The sequence below is a fragment of the Choloepus didactylus genome, chromosome 5 (assembly GCF_015220235.1).
Source record: "Choloepus didactylus isolate mChoDid1 chromosome 5, mChoDid1.pri, whole genome shotgun sequence".
Lineage (NCBI taxonomy): Eukaryota > Metazoa > Chordata > Mammalia > Pilosa > Megalonychidae > Choloepus > Choloepus didactylus.
In genome coordinates, this window is record NC_051311.1 from 166,813,824 (window position 1) to 166,830,165 (window position 16,342).

Genomic DNA, 16,342 nt, shown 5'->3' on the forward strand with positions numbered 1-16,342 from the left:
TTCAGTAACTTAATTGTCCACACAGGCATTATTTAATGGACTGCTTTGGAAAAAAAAAATAATTGATGTTTTCAAAGCTGCACCCCAGCACCCCATTTCAACAGTTAAGAGCTGGAGTTGGTACCATGCTCTTTCTGCCCATTTTCTTGGGGTAAAGCCTTCTTCCAGCACTTCCAGGTCAGCAAATTCCAAAAGCCTCTATTTTTTCATCTGCCCTGCTTCCTTCCTGCTAGATCTGGGGCTGAAACAGCCCTACTGGTTTCTTTCTTGATTGCATTGTAAATTTGTTTATGCTTGGAGCTGAGATTCAGTAGTCTGAATTCATTAATGAAGTGCGCAGTTGGTGCTTGGCTGAGTTCCTGTTTCTTGCTGCTAGGAGAATGGGCTTCTGTTTCTCATCATGGAGTGATTTCAAGTCAGCCTATCATGCCATTGGGTAGGAGCACCAGCATGGAAGGATTTACTTACAGCATCACTGCTGCAATTTCATATCCACTCATTCCTAGCTGGTATATGATGTGGGTTTGGTCTCTGAAATATCCCAAACAGTTGATTCAGACTGTTCCTGGCTATTTACTAGCTGTCCTGGCAGATGGACAATGTTTAGCCTTCCTATCCATGAATGTGGAATATTTTTCCATCTCTTTAGGTCCCCTTTTATTATTTTAGTAAAGTTTTGTAATTTTCTGTGTAGAGGTCTTTTACATCCTTGGTTAAGTTTATTCCTAGATACTTGATTTTTTTAGTTACTATTGTGAATGGAATTTTTTTGTTGAGTGTCTCTTCAGTTACATCATTACTAGTGTATAGGAACATTACTGACTAATATGCATTAATCTTTTATCCTGCCACTTTGCTGAATTTATTAGCTCAGGTATCTGTGTTGTTGATTTCTCAGGATTTTCCAAATACATGATCATACCATTTGCAAATAAGGACAGTTTTATTTCTTCCTTTCCAATTTGGATGCCTTTTATCTCTCTGCCTTGCTGTATTGCCCTTTCTAGACCTTCTAGCACAATGTTGAGTAATAGTGGTGACAGTGGGCAAGCATATCTCATTCCCGATCATAGGGGGAAGGCTTTCAGTCTCTCATGATTGAGTAGTGTGCTGGATGTGGTTTTTTCATATATTCCCTTTATCATATTGAGGAAGTTTCCTCCAATTCCTACCTTTTAAAGTGATTTTATCAAAAAAGGATGCTGAATTTTGTTGAATGCTTTTTCAGCATCTACTGAGATGATCATTTGCTTTTTCCCTTTGGTTTGTTAATGTTTGCATTACAGTGATTGATTTTCTTACAATGAACCACCCTTGCATGCCTGGTATGAAGCCCACTTGGTTATGGTGTATTCTTTTATGCTTCTTTGAATTTGATCTGCAAGTATTTTTTGTTTTTGAGAATTTTTGCATCTATATTCATTAAGGAGATTGGTGTGTATTTTCCTTTGTTGTAGCACCTTTATCTGGTTTTGGTAATGGAGTGATGTTAGCTTCATAAAATGAGTTAGTTAGTGTTCCATTTTCTTCAGTATTTTGAAAGAGTTTGACAGGGAATGGTGTCAGTTTTTTGTAAAGTGTGGTGACAGATTCCCCTGTGAAGCTAACTGGCCCTGGGATTTTATTGGTAGGAAGCTTTTTGATGACTCATTGGATCTTGTGTGATTGGTTTGTTGAGGTCTTCTATTTCTTCTTGGGTCAGACTAGGCTGTTCATGTGTTTCCAATAATTTATCCATGTCCTTGAAATTGTCTAGTTTGTTGGTGTACAGTTGTTTGTAGTATGATGATTTTTAAAAATTTCTTTGGGATCCACGGTAATGTCCCCACTCTTATTTATGATTTTTGTTTATTTGGGTCCTCTCTCTTTTTTACTTTGTCAGTCTAGCACAGGGTTTATCAGTCTTGTTGATGTCAGAGAACCAACTTTTGGTTTTATTTATTCTCTATTTGTTTTTGTTCATATCATTTATTTGTGCTTTAATCCTTGTTATTTCTTTTCTTTTATTTGCTTTATGGTTAGTTTGCTGATCATTTTCTAGCTTCTTTAGTTGTTCTGTTAGTTCTTTGATTTTAGCTTTCTTCCCTTTTAATGTATGCATTTTCCCCTCAGTACTGCCTTTGCTGCATCCCATAAGTTTTGATACGTTGTGTTCTCATTTTCATTTGTCTCTAGATATTTAGCAGTTTCTCTTGGAATTTCTTATTTGACCCACTGATTATTTAGGAGTGTGTTGTTTAGCCACATATTGGGAATGCTCTGGTTCTTTGATGGTTATTGACTTCTGGTTGCATTCCATTGTGTTCAGGGTATGTGCTTTGAATAGTTTCGATCTTTTTAAATTTATTGAGGCTTTCTTTATGTCCCAGCATATGATCTATCCTGGAGATAGTTCCATGAGCACTAGAGAAGAATGTGTATCCTGGCAATTTGTGACATGGTACTCCATATATGTCTGTTAAGTCTAATTCATTTATCACATTGTTTAGGTTCTCATTTACCTTATTGGTCCTATGTCTGGTGGTTCTCTTTATAGAAGAGAGTGGTGTACTAAACTCTCCCATGATTATTGTAGAAACATCTGTTGCTTCCTTCAGTTTTGCCAATGTTTGTCTCATGTACTTTGGAGCACCTTGATGGGGTGCATAAATATTTATGACTGTTATTTCTTCTTTGTGAATTGTCCATTTTATTAGTATATAGTGTCCTTTGTCTCTTATTACATCTTTCCATTTAAAGTTTATTTTATCGGAAATTAGTACTGGTACCCTTGTTTCTTTTGTCTGTAGCTTGCATTGAATATTTTTTCCATCCTTTCAGTTTCAAACTCTGTGTTGCTGGGTCCACAATGATTCTCTTGTAAATAGCATATTTATAGTTCATACTTTTAAATCCATTCTGCTAATGTTTTTTTTTAATTGGGGAGTTTAATCCATTTACATTCAATATTACTGTGAAGGCAGTTCTTGAATCAGCCATCTTATCCTTTGGTTTTTAGTGTCAAATCTGTTTTTTCCCTGTCTCTATTTCCTTTAGATTACCCTCGCTAATACTTTTCATTTGGGTTTCCTTTTCCAGGCCTCTCTCCTTTTTTTTTTCTCAGCCAGTAACCCCCTTTAGTGTTTCTTGCAGGAAATGTCTCTTGTAACATATTCTCTCAGCATTTGTGAAAATTTTAAACTCTCCCTCAATTTTGAAGTAGAGCTTTGCTCTATAAAGAATTCTTGGTTGGCAATTTTTCTCTTTCAGAAATTTTGAATATGTCATACCATGGCCTTCTTGCCTTCATGGTCCCCACTGAATAGTCAGCACTTACTCTTATATTGTTTTCTTTGTATTTGGTGAACTGCTTCTCTCACTGCTTTCAGAACTTTGTCTTTCTGTTCAGCATTTGACAGTCTGATCAGAATATCTCTCAGAGTGGATTTATTTGGATTTGTTCTATTTGGAGTTTGTTGGGCATCTTTATGGCTCCTGTGATTTAACTCAGAGCCACCCTGAACTGGTGGGGTAACATCTCCATGGAAATTATCCCATCAGAGGTCTTGTCCACAGATGATTGAGTCACATCTCCATGGAAACACTCAATCAGTAGGTTCCAACACTAACATGCTGCCCCCACAAGATTGCGTTAAAGAACATGGTGTTTGGGGACATAATGCATCCAGACTAGCACACCAGTGATTCTTGTATTCTGTGCTTCCTGTTGTGCATCATTTCCCTGAGATCCATTTGAAATTTTTCTTTTTTTTTAATCATTTGTACTTTTGTGTATTTGCACTCAATCGTCATATTCTCTAGTTCACTTATTCTTTCTTCTGCCTCTTCAAATCTGCTGTTTTGTGTCTAGTATATTTTTAAGTTTATGTTCACAAGATGTTATTTTTAAATTTACTCTTTAAAATTCTTTATGCATTTCTAGAGTCTTCATGATGCCCTTTATGTCCTTAGTGAATTCATTTATATTGTTTCTGAGATTTGAGTGATCTTTGATTAATTTCTCCAAGTTCTGTGTCTCCTCTGGCTTTTTAATTTGGTCATTTTGCTTGTGCATATCTTGCTTCTTCATGTACTTTTTAATTTTCTTTTTGCTATGGGGCATTTCCTTATATTCATAAAGTTATTTTCAAAAATGCAGGATTATTTGAACATACTTTATATAGAGAGATATATAGGATACATATAGGCAGAGCCATGGCTTGCTGGAGTGAGTGCACTTTCCCTGCCTTCCCAGCAGATTGTACTCTTGAGCCACCTCTCACCCTCAAGCCAGCTCTCCATCAACTTCACCTGTGCTGGGCGGAGTCCAATCTAAGTGGAAATCCAGTCAGTGCACTTGTTCTTGTTTACTGGGGAATGCCAGCACTGTGGGTGGGGTGCAGGCCCTGCACAGTTCAGCAGAGAGTCCACTCCAGGACTCAGTAGGTTCAGCAGTTGCCAGTAATGAATGATGGTGATGGTAGCCCACTGTGAATGGAGTGAACAGACCTGGAATATATGTTTGAATCTGATTAAAAGGGGGAAATGTTAGATTGTATATATGGTTACAGGAAACAGTTGTTGTTTTTTTAAATATGTGGAACTACGCTACACAAACTATGAACCCAAAGTTAAACCGTGGACTGTAGTTAATAGTCCAGTTATAAAAATCTGCTACCATCAATTGTAACAAATATCCCATACCAATCCACAACTTCCTAATAAAGGAAAGAAAAAACCTGTTATCAAAGAGAAATACTGCATCATATGGCTTCACTGGTGAATTTTGCTGAATATTGTAAGAAAACTAGTATTTATCATTCTCAAAATCTTCATATTTGAGGTGTAGGTAACTTTTCCTAACTCATTTTATGAGACCATCATCATTCTAATAACAAAGTCAAGTAGAAGACATCTCAAGAAAAAGAAAATACAGTCCAATATCTTAAGTGAATATAAAAGGAAAAATTCTCAACAAAATACTAGCAAACAAAATCCAAATGCACATTAAAATATTAAACAGCAGCAGCATCCTGGCTTGATTCCAGGACTGTAATGGTGGCTTATCAGAAAATCTATCAATAAACCACACTAAAGGAATGAAGGGAATAAACAACATGGGTCATGTCATTTGACCTGCACAAGGCATTTGAGAAAATGAGGACCCTTTCTTGATTAAAATACAGAAAAATAGTAGAAAAAGCATGGGACTTCCTCAACATGATAAAAGGCATATATGAAAAAAAAAAACAACAGGTAACATCCTAAACAGTGAAAGACTGCAAGATTTCCCCCTTGATCAGGAGCAAGAAAAAGATGCCCTCTGTCACTACACCCTTCAACATTTTACTGGAGGTTCTAGCCAGAACAATTAGGAAATGAAGTGAAATAAAATGCATACGTATTAGACATGAAGTAGAACTCACCCTATTCAAGATGACTTGATCATGAGTATAGAAAATGCAAAAGAATCTAGAAGGAACCTACTTGAACTAACCAGTGGGTTAAATAATCTATGGCCATGTGCTCCTGTGTGTGTGTGTGTGTGTGTATTTTGAGATTGTTCACATACAACTATCCGAAGATGCAAAGTGTACTATCAGTTGCCCATGGTATCATCATACAGCTGTGCATAGATCAATTTTTTTTCAATTTTTAGAACATTTTCATTACTCCAGAAAGGAAATAAAGACAAAAAAAAGGAAACTCACATTCTCCCATATCCCTAACCACGCCCCCCTTCATTATTGATTCATATCATATTTTGGTATAGTACATTTGTTACTGTTGATGAAAGAATGTTAAAATACTACTAACTGTAGTCTATAGTTTGCAATAGGTATATATTTTTTTCCCTGTATGCCTCTCTATTATTAACTTCTAGTTATAGTGTCATACATTTGTTCTAGTTTGTGGGAGAGATTTCTAATATTTGTACAGTTAATCACAGACATTGTCCACCACAAGATTCACTGTTTTATACATTCTCATCTTTTAACTCCAGCTTTTCTTCTGGTTACATGTGTGACTCTGAGCTTACCCTTTCTACCACCTTCACACACCTTTCAGCACTGTTAGTTCTTCCCAGAACATGCTACCATCACCCCTGTCTTTTTCCAAGCATTTAAGTTCACCCTAATTGAACATTCTGCTCATAATAAGCAACTGCTCCCCATTCTTTAGCCTCATTCTATAGCCTGGTAACTTATATTTCATGTCTGTGAGATTGCATATTATAATTAGTTCCTATCAGTGAGACCCTGCAATATTTGCCTTTATGTGTCTGTCTTATTTCACTCAGTATAGTGCCCTCAAGATTTCTTCATCAACCCATTTCTTTTAAGATGGTTTTGTTCACACACTGTACATTCTGTCCTAAGTAAACAATTGTTGGTTCTGTGTATAGTCACATATTTATGTATTCAGCACCATTGCAACTGTCTACGTAAGGACATCTCCATTTCTTCCACAGAGTGAGAAAGAGTCAAAGAAGGCAGAGAGGGAAAAGAAAAAGAAAAGAGAAAGAGAAAAACAAAACAAAACAAAACTTGATAGCTAGAAAGTGACAAAAGGAAAGATAGCATTAACCTAAAGTACAATAAAGAGTCAGACAACATCACCAATGCCAGGAGTCCCATGCCCTTCTCATATTCCCCACCCCCCCCATATGCATTTAGCTTAGTATATTGCCTTTGTTATATTAAGGGAAGCATGATACAGTGTTTCTGTTAATTATAGTCTCTAGTTTGCATTGTTTGTATTTTGCCCCCAATCCCACCCTATTTTTAACACTTCACAATGTTGACATTCATTTGTTCTTCCTAATGTAAAAACATTTTTGTAACTTTTATTACAATCATTGAGCACCCTAGGTTTCCCTGAGTTACACAGTCCCAGTCTTTATCGTTTGTCTTTTTTTCTGGTGTCCCACATGGTCCCAGCCTTCCTCTTTCAACCATATTCACTGTCACGTTTGTTCAGTGTACTTACATTGCTGTGCTACTACCTCCCAAAATTGTTTTCCAAAGCTCTCACTCTTGTCTTTTCCTTTATGTCTGCAGTGCTTTCTTAAGTGTTTCCTGTAGAGCAGGTATCTTGTTCACAAACTCTCTCATTGTCTGTCAGAGAATATTTTAAGCTCTCCCTCACATTTGAAGGACAGTTTTGCCAGATGTAGGATTCTTGATTGGTGGTTTCTCTCTTTCAGTATTTTAAATATATCACACCACGTCCTTCTTGCCTCCATGGTTTCTATTGAGAAATCTGCACAGTCTTATCAAGCTTCCTTTGTATGTGATGGATCACTTTTCTGTTGCTGCTTTCAGGATTCTCTCTTTATCTTTCGTGTTTGATAATCTTATTATTAAGTGTCTTGGTGTAGATGAATTCAGATCTGTTCTGTTTGGGGTACGCTGCTCTCCTTGGATCCATAATTTTATGTCTTTCATAAGATATGGGAAATTTTCATTGATTGTTTCCTCTATTGCTTCTGCCCCTTTTCCCTTCTCTTCTCCTTCTGGGTCACCAATGACATGTACATTCTTGGTTTTTGTTTTGTTCTTAAGTTCTCAGAGACATTGCTTGTATTTTTCCCTTCTGTTCTCTATCTGTTCTTCTGTGTGTAGCCTTTCTCCAGTTCCTGAGTGTTTTCTTCTGTCTCTTGAGATCTGTTGTATGTTTCCATTGTGTCTTTCCTGTCTTGTGTTGTGCCTTTCATTTCCATAGATGCTGCCAGTTGGTTTTTCGAACTTTCAATTTCTACCTTATGTATGCCCACTGTTTTCATTATATGGTTCATCTCTTTCACCATATCTTCCCTAAACTTTTTGAATTGGCTTATTAGGTTCAATTCCTGTATCTCAGTTGAAGTGTAAGTTTGTTCCTTTGACTGGGCCATAACTTTGTTTTTCTTAGTGTAGTTTGTAGTTTTCTGTTGTCTAGGCATGATTTCTTTGGTTACCCCAGTCAGGTTTTCCCACACCAGAACAGGCTCAGGTCCCAGAAGGAAGAAATATTCAGTATCTGGTTTCCCTGAGGGTGTGCCTTAGAAAATTGATACACCCTGTGATGCCTTAAGTCACTGTGCTTTTCTGCCCAGCAGGTGGTGCCTGTCAGCCTGTAATTCCAGACTGTTGTAAGGAGGTGTGGGCCGTGGCTATTTTCCTCCAGGCTTTGGGGTCTCGTTCTGAATGGAAGGCAGGTAGTAGAGCTGGGCCCCACCCCTTTCCTCTTAGAGAAGATAGACCCCCATAGGGAGAGATCATTAGCATTTGAATGATTTCTCTCTGCCTGTGCTATCTTCAACCTTGTCTGAGTCAACGCTGGGAACTGAAAATGGCTGAGGTTCTCCCCACTGAGCCCTTCAGGTTGAGAGAGAGAAAAAGGGGCAGAAAGCCCTCTTTTAGAGCCAGTTCATGCCCCCCGCCCCCAGTTTCACTCATCGGAGAGAGGTAACACCTGGTCTTCCGTGCTCACCCTTCCAGGACAGATGAGTGTTCTCATTCTTTAAGGTCAGTCATCACTAAAAGCCTCTGCTTGTTGGGGGTTTGTAGCTTGTATTCAGCAGTACACATTTGTTAATTAAAACCCCAGTTGGAGGTGGGTTGAGCTATATTCGCTTGCTCGGAGAGTGCTTTCCACCTTAGCAAGGTTTTGTAGTTCAGCCTGCCTTGGGGGAGGGGGCTTCCAGCGTGGTTCTGCAGTTTTTACTTACAGGTTTTATACTGTGATCTCAGGCACTCCTCCCAATCCAGGTTGTACAATGTGTGGGCAGTCACAGTTGTCCTCCAGCAGTTATTCCAAATTATTTACTAATTTTTCCTTGTTATTTATTAGTTGTTCCAAGGGACTAACTAAATTCCACTCCTCTCTATGCCGCCATCTTGTCCTCTCCTCCCTTGTAATGGTTTTTGATATAAAGTCTACTTATCTGATGTATGTATAGCTACCCCAGTTCTCTTTTGGTTGATTCTTCTTTGGTAGATAGTTTTTCCATCCTTTCACTTTGAACCTAGTTATGTGTTTGAATTTAAAGTGAGTCACTTGTATACAGCATACAGTTGGGATTTTTTTAAAAAAATCTATACTGCTAATCTCTGCCTTTTGACTGGAGAGTGAATCTGTTTGCTTTGGAAGTAGTAATGTACTTTCTTTTGCTAATTTACTGTTTTGTCTTTGTAAGTCTTATGCTGCTTGACCCTTAATTCTTCAGTTAGTCCTATTTACATATGTCTCTCTGGGGTTTTGTTTTGCTGTTTTTACCATTTTCATTCCTTCTTATTTCTTTCTGAAGATATACATATTTTTTACACTCCCTCAGCTCCTTCCTGGCTCCTCTAGATGCCCCTTTTCTACTCGTCTCTTCCTGGTCCCTCAAGACACCCCTACATGCCTCCTGAACCCTCTAACTGCCACCCCAAGCTGCTGCCCATCCCTTCTAGTCCCTTCTCCTGGTTCCTCTTGACCTCTCTAGATGTCCCTAGTTTCCTTGTCAGGGTGGCCTGGGGCCTCTCCAAGCCCCCCACCATCCTGGAGACAGCCACATCCTCCTAAACACCACTTCTTCCACATTCACCCCAAGTCTCTGTTGGCCTGGGGAGCAGCAGGATGGCAGCAGGCATGGCCACGTGGCTGCCTTTTGCCTGCGCGTTGCTGTGGGCTGGTTGCCCCTGGCCCAGGCAGCCCCTGACCCCAGTGCCAGGGGTGAAAGCATCCCGCAGAGACGAGGTTCTGGTGATGAACGTAAGCAGATGGCGCTTTGAGACGTGGAAGAACACACTGGGCAGTTTGGAGAAGTTCTTCTACGATGCCGACTGGTGAGTACTTCTTCAATCGCGACCCATGTTCTGGCACCTGCTGAAGTTCTACCACACTGGGCAACTGCATTGTCCATGGCAGGAGTGCATCCAGGCCTTTGACGAAGAGCCGGCCTTCTACAGCCTGGTACACAAGCTCGTGGGCAACTGCTGCCTGGAGGAGTACTGGGACCGCAAGAGGGAGAATGCCGAGTGCCTGGCAGAGGACGAGGAGGCTGTGCAGGCCAGGGATGGCCTAGCCCTGCTTGTGGGCAGCTCCCTGCGGGAGCGTCTCTGGTGCGCCTTCCAGAACCCCTGCATGAGCACCGTGGCCCTCATATTTTACTACATGACTGGCTTTTTCATTGTTGTGTTGGTCATTGCCAACATGGTCAAGACCATCCTGTGCCGCGGTCTGGCCTGGTGGCCGCCAAGGGAGCCCCTTTGTGGTGACCACTTCCTGCTGGCCTTTTTCTGCGTGGACATGGCCTGCATCCTCATATTTACTGGGGAATACCTGCTGAAGCTCTTTGTGGCCCTCAGCCATTGGCTGCATCCTGTGAAGTGTCATGAGCCTCATCAACATGGTGGCCATCCTACCTTATTACATTGGGCTTTTCATGCGCAAGAACGAGGATGTCTCCAGTGCCTTTGTCACCCTGCATGTGTTTTAGGTGTTCCATACCTTCAAGTTCTCCTGGCACTGCCAGGGCCTGTGGATTCTGGGCTACACACTCAAGAGCTGTGCCTCTGAGTTGGGCTTTCTCTTTTCCCTCTCCATGACCATCATCATCTTTGCCACTGTCATGTCCTTTGCTGAGAAGGGCACAAACAAGACTAACTTTACAAGCATCCCCTCAGCTTTTTGGTATACCATTGTCACCATGACCATGCTTGGGTGAGTACAGACCCTATGTGAGGAGCTGCCTTGTCAGTTACACTCACCCTTTCTGTAAAACTAAGAAGTTTACATGAATGATCTTTTTTGCTGAGCTTCAGTTTGCTCATCTGTAAAAAATGAGGGAGTTGGCTCTCTAGCTAAGCTTACTTGGCAGGTGAAATCACTGCCCTCCCCCCCTACATGAGATCTGACACACAGGGGAGTGAATCTCCCTGGCAACATGGATTATGACTCCCAGGGAGGAATCTAGACCCAGCATCATGGGATGGAGAACATCTTCTTGACCAAAAGAGGGATGTGAGAGGTAATGAAATAAGCTTCAGTGGCAGAGAGATTCAAAAAGGAGCCAAGAATTCACTCTGGTGGGCACTCTTACGCACAATATAGACAACCCTTTTTAGGTTCTAATGAATTGGAATAGCTAGCAGTAAATACCTGAAACTATCAAACTACAACCCAGAACCCATGAATCTTGAAGACAATTGTAAAGAAATGTAGCTTAAGAGGGGTGAGAATGTGATTGGAGAAGCCATATGGACAAAACACCCCTTTGTCAAGTTTATGGATGGATGAGTAGAAACATGGGGGAAGGAAAAAAAAAGGCACCCTGTGTTCATTTTTACTTCAATTGTTCTTTTTCACTTTAATTTATATTATTATTATTTTTGTGTGTGTGGTAATGAAAATGTTCAAAAATTAATTTTGGTGATGAACGTACAACTTATAATGGTACTGTGAACAATTGAATGTACACTTTGTATGACTGCATGGTATGTGAATTTATTGTGGTATTGTGAATATATCTCAATAAAAATGAATTTAAAAAAGGGAAGTTGGACTTTATCTCCACATCCCTCCCAGCTCTGACAATCCCTTAATTTTCCAGGTCAGCAGGCTTGGGTTTGAGGATTGTCTCTTTTGGTTGGTGTTGTTTTCTCTGGGCCTCAGTTTTCCCCTCTGTAAAATGAGAAATGATAATCCTTCCTTCATCTGTAGAGGATTCAATAACACCACGGTTGTGCAAGTTCTCCAGATGTTTTTTTTTTTTTTTAATTTTTATTCAGATTGTTTACATACCATACAACTATCCTAAGATCCAAAGTGTACAATTAATTGCCCACAATACATACCATTCTACAGCTGTGCATCCATTACCACAATTTTTTTAAAATTTTTAGAACATTTGCATTACTCCAGAAAAGAAATAAAGACCAAAAAAAGGAAACTCAAATCCTCCCATACCCCTAACCACCCCCCACCATTATTGTTTCATAGTTTTGGTATAGTATATTTATTACTGTTATGAAAGAATGTTAAAATACTACTAACTGTAGTACATAGTTTGGGATAGGTATATATTTTTCCTTTATGCCCCTTTATTATTAACTTCTGGTTATAGTGTCATACATTTGTTCTAGTTCATCAGAGAGATTTCTAATATTTGTACAGTTAATCACAGACATTGTCCACCACAAGATTCACTGTTTTATACATTCCCATCTTTTAAACTCCAACCTTCTGGTGACATACGTGACTCTGAACTTACCCTTTCCGCCACATTCACACTTTCAGCACTGTTAGTTATTCTCACAATGTGCTACCATCACGTCTGTCCATTTCCAAATGTTTTTAAGTTTACCCTAGTAGAACATTCTACTCATAATAAGCAACTGCTCCCCATTCTTTAACCTCATTCTATATCCTGGTAACTTATATTTCATGTTGATGAGTGTACACATTACAATTCATATCAGTGAGACCTTGCAATATTTGTCCTTATGTGTCTGTCTTATTTCAGTGAATATAGTGCCCTCAGGGTTTCTTCATCAGCCCATGTTTTTTAAGATGGTTTTGTTCACACACTATACATTCCATCCTAAGTAAACAATCATTGGTTCCCTGTATAGTCATGTATTTATGTATTCAGCACCATCACCACTATCTATATAGAGAACATCTTCATTTCTTCCACAAAGGAGGAAGAGTCGAAGAAGGTAGAAGACAAAAGAAAAAAAAGAGAGAGAGAAAAACATGACATCTAGAAAGCAACAAAAGGAAAGACAGCATTAAACTAAAGTAGAATAAGGAGACAATATCACCAGTGCCAGGAGTTCCATACCCTTCTCCTATGCTCCCCCCCTCCATATGCATTTAGCTTTAGTATATTGTCTTTGTTATATTAAAGGAAGCATTATATAATGTTTCTGTTAATTATAGTCTCTAGTTTGCATTGATTATATTTCCCCCCAATCCCACCCCATTTTTAACACCTTGCAATGTTGACATTCATTTGTTCCACCTTGTGCTGGTTTGAATGTATTATGTCCCCCAAAACACCATTATCTTTGATGTAATCTTGTGTAAGCAGACGTATCAGTGTTGATTAGATTGTAATTCTTTGAGTGTTTCCATGGAGATGCACCCCACCCAACTGTGGGTGATGACTCTGGATAATTTCCATGGAGGTGTTTCCCCATCCATTCAGGGTGGGTCTGAATTAAATCACTGGAGCCATATAAATTAGCTGACAAACAGAAGGAACTCAGTGCAGCTATGAGTGACAATTTGAAGAGGAGCTACAGCCAAGAGGGACACTTTGAAGAATGCACAGGAGCTGAGAGAGTAGCTGCAGCTGAGAGACAGTTTGGAGATGGCCATTGAAAGCAGACTTTTTCTCTGGAGAAGCCAAGAGAGGAAAAAGTGCCCAAGAGCAACTAAGAGTGACATTTTTGAGGAACTGCAGCCTAAAGAGAAACGTTCTAGGAGAAAGCCATTTTGAAATGAGAACTCTGGAGCAGATGGCCAGCCACGTGCCTTCCCAGCTAACCGGTTTTCTGGACACCGTTGGCCATCCTCCAGTGAAGGTGCTCGACTGTTGATGACTTACCATGGACACTGTATGGCCTTAAGACTGTAACTGTGTAACCAAATAAACCCCCTTTATAGAAGCCGATCCGTTCATGGTGTTTTGTATTCCAGCAGCATTAGCAAACTAGTACATACCTCATGTAAAAGCATATTTGTTACCTTTTATTACAGTCATTGAGCACCCTAGGTTTCACTGGTTTATACAGTCCCAGTCTTTATCTTTCCTCTTTCCTTCTGGTGTCCCACATGCCCCTAACCATCCTCTTTCAACCATACTCACAGTCATCTTTGTTCAGTGTACTTACATTGATGTGCTATCTCCCAAAATTGTTTTCTGAAGCTCTCACTCCTGTCTTTTCCTTTCTGTCTGCTGTGCTTCCTTTGATGTTTCCTGTAGAGCAGGTATCTTCTTCACAAACTCTCTCATTGTCTGTTTGTCAGAGAATATTTAAGCTTTCCCTCATATTTGAAGGACAGTTCTGCTGGATATAGGATTCTTGGTGGTTTTTCTCTTTCAGTATATTAAATATATCACCCCACTTCCTTCTTGCGTCTGTAGTTTCTATTGAGAAATCCACACCGTCTTACCAAGCTTCCTTTATATGTGGTGGATCGCTTTTCTCTTGCTGCTTTCAGGATTCTCTCTTTATCTATGATGTTTAATAATCTGATTATCTCCTCCTCCTCCTGGGTGCTGTTTTGTATTACTTAATGCAGGTAGTATTTGCTCCAGGCTGCTTCAGCTCAGTGTTTTTCTTACTATCCCAGCTGCCTGGATCTTCTCTGCCCTCAGAACAATCTTTGGGATGGTGAGATTCTTTCTTCTTGGTTAGAATATGTCTCTTTATGCCAGTACCATGCTGCTGTGACCACTGTAGCTTTGCAGTATGTATTAAAGTCAGGTAGTTTGAGAAATGGCATAGGTGTATTCAGAACTATTCTGTTTGGGATACACTGCACTTCTTGCATCCATAATTTTATGTCTTTCATAAGAGACGGGAAATTTTCAGTGATTGTTTCCTCTATTATTGTTTCTGCACGTTTTCTGTTTTCTTCTTCCGTGACACCTGTGACATGTACATTCCTGCATTTTGTGCTGTCCTTCTGTTCCTGGAGACGTTGCTCATATTTTTCCATTCTTTTCTCTATCTGTTCTTTTGTGTGTAGGCTTCCAACCATCTTGTTCTCCAGTTCCTGAGTGTATTTTTCTGCCTCTTGAGATCTGTTGTTTTATGTTTCCATTGAGTCTTTCATCTCTTGTGTTGTGCCTTTCATTTCCATAGATTCTGCCAGGTTTTATTTTGAACTTTCAATTTTTACCTTATGTATGCCCAGTATTTTCATTATATGCTTCATCTCTTTTGCCATATCTTCCCTAAACTTTTTGAATTGAGTTAGCATTAGTTTAAATTCCTGTATCTCAGTTGAAGTATAAGTTTGTTCCTTTGACTGGGCCATAACTTCATTTTTTTCTGTTTTCTGTTGTCTAAGCATCTGGTTTCCTTGGTTACCCCAGTGAGTTTTCCCAAACCAGAACGGGCTCAGATCTTGGAAGGAGGCAATAGTATCTGGTTTCCCTGAGGTTGTCTTAGAAGATTGACACACCCTGAGAGGCCTCAAGTCACTGTGCTTTTCTGCCCAGCAGATGGTGCCTTTCAGCCTATAGCTCCAGACTGGTGTAAGAAGGTATGTTTGGTGGTTGTTTTCCCCCAGTCTCTGGGGTCTGGCTCTGAATGGAAGGCAGGTAGTAGAGCTTTGCACCACCTTCTTCCTTTTAGGGAAGATGCACCCCATAGGGGGAGGTCATTTACATTTGAATAGTCTCTCTGCCTGTGCTATCTTCATGCTTGTCTGGGTCAGAATGCTGGGAACTGAAAATGGCTGAGACTTTCTCCACTGAGCCAAAAAAGGGCCAAAAGCCCCCTTCAGGGCCAGTCCAGGGCTACCCTCCTGCTCTCCCTAGTCAGTCATCACCAGAAGCCTCTGTCTGCTTGTTGGGGATTTGTAGCTTGTATTGAGCAGTTCATATTTGTTAATTGAAACCCCAGTTGGAGCTCAGCTGAGCTATATTCGCTTGCTCGGAGAGTGCTGCTCTCTAGCACAGCGTGGCTTTGCAGTTCAGGCCATGGGGATGGATGCTCCTGGCTTGTGTCCACAGCTTTTACTTACAGATTTTATGCTGTGATCTCAGGCATTCCTCCCAATTAAGGCTGGTGTATGATGAGTGGACAGTCATGTTTGTCCTTCAGCAGTTATTCCAGATTATTTTCTAGTTGTTCCTGGTTCTTTAATGTTCCAGGGTGACAAACCAGCTTTCAGTCCTCTCTATGTTGCCATCTTTTTCCGTCCTCTGAACATATTTTACATGTGTTTTCTTTGTGGTTTGCATTGGGCTAAAATTTAACTTCCTAAACTTACATTAGAGGCCAGTTTCTATTCAATATCATACAAAAACACTGTTCTCCAGCCACGCAGTTTTGTACTTGTTACAAATTATTCCTTTGTGCATTGTAAGCCCAAAACCATGTATTTTTCATTGCTATTTTATGAATCTGCTTCTTAGTACATGTAAATAGTAAGATGTGGAGTTGCATACAAAAAACACAGTAGTGCTGGCATTTTAAATTACCCATATTACCTTTACTAAAGGTTGTTATAGTGTTATGTTGCTTTGATCCACTGTGTAGTGTCCTTTCCTTTCAATTTGAAGATGTTCCTTTAGCCTTGGTGATAGAGCAGATCTAGTGGTAATTAACTCCCTCAGCTTTTATATGGGAATGTGTTAATCTCTTCCTCATTT

General features: G+C 39.9%; 1 protein-coding gene and 1 pseudogene across 2 annotated transcripts in view; both read left to right on the top strand.

The window, feature by feature from the left end:
- LOC119534680 (zinc finger protein 596-like) overlaps positions 1-16,342 on the top strand; it is a 53,734-nt gene that overhangs the window by 18,216 nt on the left and 19,176 nt on the right. The window lies entirely within an intron of this gene.
- Positions 9,287-10,807, top strand: LOC119534691 (annotated as a pseudogene).